Here is a 6192-nt window from a genome sequence, read left to right on the forward strand (position 1 = left end):
TCAGGACCTGTGACAGTAATCATGGATTCACTTTGCTTACATGCTGTAGCTCCTCCAAACCCTCTGAGAAGACACTCAGGTGGCACCAGATTCCAATCTCTCGGCCAAAACAAACGAGAAATTGCAGTGACATCTGCCCCTGTGTCCAGCATGCCTGTAATCTTAACTGTTTTATCACCGTATGTCAGACTGCACTCCAGCTCTGGCTCTTCATTGGTGACATGTTTTACCCAACGGACATTAGGTGCTGGGCTAAAGCCCTCAGAAGGTATTTCTCTGTATCCAGCTCCCTTATTTATATTAATTGGCCATGCAATAGCCATAGCTATTGGTGTTTTTGGTTGAATTACCACTGGAGCCTTGTGAGCAAGAGCTAAAACCCTCAGCTCTTTGTTACAATTTGCTGAAATGACAGCTGGAATAACTGAAAGCCCAAGATCTCTGTTACTGTTCTGGCCTACAATTAGAAAGTCTTGTCTTTGCTTTGAAACACCAGTAACTGCTACGGGAAGGCATTCATGGCAGCAAGTTTTAAAAGAATATATCAATTTGGAAGTTGCCAGTTCACATCGTGTCCCTGGGCGTAATAAGTCGGGGTGGCTTGGGCGATGGCTGGTGGTGTCACAAACTGCCCCTGGCTCGGGTTTTCCCCAGGTACCCTCAGGTTGTTCAGGTGTTCCCGTCACTGAGCTGCCATTACATGTTTTGCCACACGACGGCGCTGTGCGCTGTTCTGTGCACGGCCCCGAGATGTCCCCGATGGTTTCTTGGCACCGCTTGGCCACCGAGCGGCCACCGGGGCCACCAGGGCTAACAGGGCCACCAGAGCCACCACAGGGACTCGAGAGGAGGTTGTGGATGTCCCCAAGTGTCCCCATCAGATGATCCATGGCCAGGCGGGTGCTGCCCTCCCACAGCCACTCGACCTTGACCGCCACAGCCACCAAGTCCTTGCGGACATCAGCAGACGCCTCCTTTTCCTTCAGGGCCAATTTGATGTTTCCCAGCCGCTGCTGCAGCGTACAGAGGGACTTGAAGGCTCTGGAAGACAGATCCACCAAGCACCCCACCAGCGCCCAGGTTGCCTCTGCCCGCTGTCTCCTCTCGGTGGCCACCCCCGACTGGCTGAGAGTCACCATGGCCTGGACCACCTCCACCACCCGGGCCCTGTGCGTGTGTAGAAACGAGGCCAACTCCCAGGCCATTGATGGCTGCCGGGTCGTGTCTGACAGAATGTTCTTAACTCTCCTCCAGCCGGCAGTCTCGTCCTGCAGGTCCCCAGCCTGGGTGGTGGCCTCGGAGGTGTCCCCGTCCTCCCAGGTACGGAGGAGATCCATGGCCTCCTCCAACAGCCACATTGAGCTCTCCCAGACCAGAAACCTCGACTCCTGCCAGGCTCTGGCCACGGCTCTCACATCGTCCCAGGTGGCCCCCGGGGTTGTCACGAGGGCGGCCATGGCCTGGGAGGTGACATCACTGCGCTCCAGGGCGTCCCGGAGGTGCCAGATGAATTTCCTCAGGGTTATGCGGAGGGACTCTGGGTACACGAACGGGCTCCTGTCCCATGGCACGGTCATGAGGGTCGCCAGCTCGCCCACATCGGCCACAACAGCCACCAGACCCTCCAAATCCTGGTGAGGCGACGGGGAGGTGACAGGGACTTTGTGGCCTCCTGGGGTGGCCCCTGTGCCCTCCCTGGGTCCCCTCTGTCCCCTCCCTGGAGGGCTCAGCTGTCCCCTCTGTCCCTTTGCCACCTTCTTGTCCCCTCTGCCAACCCCTGCCACTCCCTGCTGTCTTCTCCTGCAACCCCCCCACTGTCCCCCTTGCCCCCAATCCTCCCAGGACCCCCTCACACCCAAAACCCCTCTTGGAATCCCCCAAACCCCTCCAGGACCCTCCCAACCCCACCTGGGACCCCCCGAACCCCCAGAACAAAACAATACTGCCTGGGACCCCCAAAACCCCTCCTGGGACACCCCCCAAACTCCCTCAGGGCCTCCCCAACTCCACCTGCGACACTTCCAAACCCACCTGGGACCCCCCAAACAACCCTCCAAACTCCACCTGGGACCCCTCAAATTCCCCCAAACCCCAATAGGGCCCCCCAAACACCCACAGGACCCCCAAAACCCCACCTGGAACCTCCCAAATCCCACCCAGGACCCCCTGAACACCCAGAACCAAACAACCCCTCCTGGGACACCCCCCCAAAACCCCACCTGGGACCCCTCAAAATCTCCCCTAGGGCCCCCAAAACCCCCCGTGTTCCCCCCTTTCTCCTCCCACCACCCCACACCAGGATTGTCACACCTTGCAGCCATCCATGATCGCTGGGGACACGGCAGGGATGCCTCGAGGACACTCTGGGGACACTCTGGGTGTTATAAATGCATATTGTATGACTGGCTTTTGCAAATATTAAAATGAATACTATATCTGTTATGTTAGAAAGTTATGCTGTATTAATATAGTCTCTTTCAGTAGTGCAATAAATACAGTTTTTAGGCTATAGCAAATGCTTTTTGTAAATAATTTAAAGAAAAGTGGCAGAGGCAATTAAAAAATTCCTCACATCATCGTATCTTCATAGAGATAACAACAATGACACCAAAGAACTCCAGAAGGAAGAATTTACTGCCTCCTTATTAAGGGATTTGCTACTTTGTGGAGCCACTGGAAAGATTTAATTGCAAGAAAGAATGGTGGGGGAAGAGAAATTACAATTAAACCTTTTTAACTAAAGTCCAAAGAAGGGTTTAAATCGTGTCCAAAATTTATGAATATGCAATAACCTATGATATTGAAAGGAAAGATCCTTTGTTAGCCTGTGTGCCTTGGTGTGGGATGCCAGGTACCCAAACGTCTGTAATCTCTTTTGCTTCATATGCCTCTTATTGTCCTATTTTTTATTATTACACTTTTAAAATTTTAACAAAAGTGAGCCATGTTTTTCACAATTTGGGGGCTCAGTTCAGGATATTTACCTCGTCTCTGACGCCCCAGGGGATCCAGAGCAGGAGGGGCCCAGCTGATTTTAGCAGCCTTGCTCTGCTTCCTCTGGTGTAGATTGGAGATTGCAGGTTAAATACCCCCAGGGCAAGGAGGAAACAATAAAGCAAAAGGAAAAAAAGGGAAGAAGAAGCTCTGGAAGAAGCCGTGGTATTTTTGCTCCTTAAAAATCTTGTGCACAAAGACCTAAGAAAGAACAAAGGACTGTGAGTATTTCTTAGGGGAGCAGGTTACGGGGTGTGAGATGTGAGTTTGAGACGTGGACTGGGGTTCCCAGCTCTACAAAGCCAGTCTGGAGCTCCCTGAGCTGCGTGTGTGTCCTTTGGCCAGAGAGGAGCCAGGACGGAGGCGAAGCCAGAGAGGAAAGGACTGAGAGAGACCCCGGGGTGGGGACGGGGCCCCAAAGAAAGGGGCTGGGCCCCTCTGAAGGAAGGGAGCTGGGGGTTTGCCAGTACAACCCACTGAGAAACAGGATAAAAAAAGAAGGGGGGGCCCTAATTAGTATTCTTTTTTTTTTTTTTTTTTTTTTTTTTTGCCAGGTTGAGAGTTTAAAAATAAACCCAAAAAACAAAAAAACCAAGAAATCTGGGCGTACAGCCTGACTAATTGAAGGTTTGGGGAAAAAAAAAAAACAAAAAAAACCCAGGAAATTTAGGCATAGAAGTTGTTTTAATTAAGGTTTGGCAAAAAAAAAAGAGCCCAAGAAATGTGGGCTTAGAAGCTGCAAAATTGGGTCCTTGGAAAAAACAAAACAAAACAAAACAAAACAAAACAGGAACTTAGGGTTAGAACCTGCCGAATTGAGGGTTTGGAAAAAAAAAAAAACAAAAAAACAAAAAAACCCCCAAAAAACCCAGGAAATTTGGGCTTAGAAGCTGCAGAATTCAAGGTTTGAGAAAAAACATATTAAAAAAAGACAAGAAATTTGGGCTTAGAAGCCGCCCCGCCGTCCCCGGCCCCACCGCCCGCCCCAGCCCCGGTGCCGGCGGCCGCCCCGCCGTTTGTATCGGCCGCACCGGTGGCCGCTCCGCCCGGGGCTCCCCCTGCGCCGGCCCCAGCCCCGACCGCGCAGTCTGCGATCGCTGCCCCGGACATGCCGGGGGATCTGCCCGCCCCAATCCCGGCCGCACGGCCCGCGGCAGCTCCGCCACAAACCCCGCCCGTCCCGTCCCGGCCCGGCCCGTCCTGGCCCGTCCCGTCCCGGCCGCTCGGGCCGCCCATCCCCTGACCGCTTGTCCCGGGGCTGCTCCGGCCGGCCCCGTCCCGGCCGCTCCGCCCGTGCCGGGAGCATGCGCAGAGACTCCGTGCTCAGGCTCGGCCGCCGCTCGTCCTCTCGGTGGTTCCGGCAGCAGCTCCCGCCTACGCCCCCCCACGCCTGGAGGACTCAGCCCCGGGCCAATCCCCGCCCCCGCCCCGCCCTCTCCGGCAATCCCAGCACCCCCCGCGCTGGGCACCGTTGCCTTGGGAACCGCCGCTCCCGCTGGGCGGGGCCGGTTTCCTTTGAAAGGCCAAATCCCGAGCCCGCGGAGCCGCAGCTCGGCCACGGGAAGGGCCTGCGGGACGGGCAGCGCGGGCTTTGGGCAAACTTTCCCCGCTCCTCCCGGAATACAAGTTATACAATATGCGGGTGATCCCTCATTATCAGGGGAAGCGGAAGGTGAAGTTGGGGAGGCTGCCATAAAACTTCTGAATTTTCTGGGGGGAAAAGGACTCAGAGTATCAAAGGGGAAACTGCAATTTGTAGAATCTGAAGTGAAATATCTCGGGCACTTAATAAGCAAGGGCAGCCAAAAGCTAAACCCCGAGAGAATTGCAGGAATTTTATCTTTTCCCCCTCCCTCTTCAAAGAAGGAAATCAGAAATCTACTCGGATTATTGGGATATTGTAGATCATGGATTGAAGGCTATACACAGGCAGTCACATTTTTATATGGAAAATTGACAGAGGGAGATAATATAAAGTGGAGCAAGGAAGATGATGATAAATTAGAAGGACTGAAGTCAAAACTGGCCTCAGTGCCAGCCTTGAGCTTTCCCTCATTAGAAAAACCCTTTCATCTGTTTGTGACTGTGGAAAGTGGAGCAGCTCATGGAGTTGTGGCTCAGGAGTGGGGAGGAGGGAAGAGACCAACAGCTCATTGATCAAAGGTGTTGGGCCCAGGGAGCCACGGCTGCCCAGAGTGTGTTCAAGCCACAGCAGCTGCTGCAGTTCTGGTAGAAGAGAGCCCCGAGCAGTCCTGGGGGTGAACTAATTGTGTGTGCACCTCATGCAGCCCAAATGTGTTAAACCAGAGAGCTGAAAAACGGGTAACAGAGTCTGGGGTGCTGAAATAGGAAGCAATCCTGATAGACAGTGATGGCTTGACATTGGAAGTAAACAAAAGTTTAAATCCAGCTCAATTTTTGTATGGAGAACCAAAAAGTAACCTAACACATAATTGTTTAGAAATTATCCAATACCAAGCTAAAGTATGAGAGGATCTCAAAGAGCAAGCCATTTCAGAGGGGAAACAATATATGTGGATGATTCTTTCAGGTGTTTATAAGGAAAAAGGATGTCAGGGTCTGCTTTGGTGGATGGGAAAAACATGCAAACCCTGGAAAAAGGAAAATTGCCTTCAAACTTGTCCACTCAAACTTGTGAATAATATGGTCTAAAAAGAGCATATCTTTCTAAGCCAGTGAGAAAGGAACCATTTATATTGATTCAAGGTATGCTTTTGGGGTAGAACACACCTTTGGAAAAATTTGGTATGAAAGAGAATTACTTAATTCAAAGGGAAAGGGATTATTGATACATGAAGGACTCACTTTAGAGGTTTCAGAGGCATTAAAACTGCCTGAGGAGATTGCTGTAGTGCAAATTAATGGACATCAAAAGGGAATGACCTCGGAAATAAGGGGAAATAATTTGGCAGATCAAGGAGCTAAAGATGCAGCAGAGAATGGGATCCAAAGGGTTGTGTTAATTTTGACCTCAGATAAGGAAGAATTAGAAACTCCAAAGTTCAGTGAAACAGAAGAAAAGGAATTAAGTAAAATAGGAGGAAAGCCAGATGAATCTGAGAAATGGAAACTTCCTGATAGGAGACAGTTACTTAACAAGCTGCTCACTAGGAAAATATTAGAAAACATGCATCAAAAAAAATCATTGGGGTTCCCAAGGTTTGTGTGATCATTTTC

General features: G+C 51.5%; 1 long non-coding RNA gene across 1 annotated transcript; it reads right to left on the bottom strand.

Moving 5' to 3' along the window:
- Positions 1 to 2245: 2245 nt before the first annotated feature.
- On the bottom strand, positions 2246 to 4544 carry LOC310923705. The gene is made up of 3 exons (XR_014592680.1): positions 4239 to 4544; positions 2985 to 3195; positions 2246 to 2374 (listed from the first exon to the last, which is right to left on the bottom strand). It is a non-coding gene; the product is annotated as an uncharacterized lncRNA (long non-coding RNA).
- Between the last annotated feature and the right edge of the window lie 1648 nt (positions 4545 to 6192).

The sequence above is a fragment of the Zosterops lateralis genome, assembly GCF_965231275.1.
Source record: "Zosterops lateralis genome assembly, contig: HAP1_HAP1_SCAFFOLD_218, whole genome shotgun sequence".
NCBI lineage: Eukaryota > Metazoa > Chordata > Aves > Passeriformes > Zosteropidae > Zosterops > Zosterops lateralis.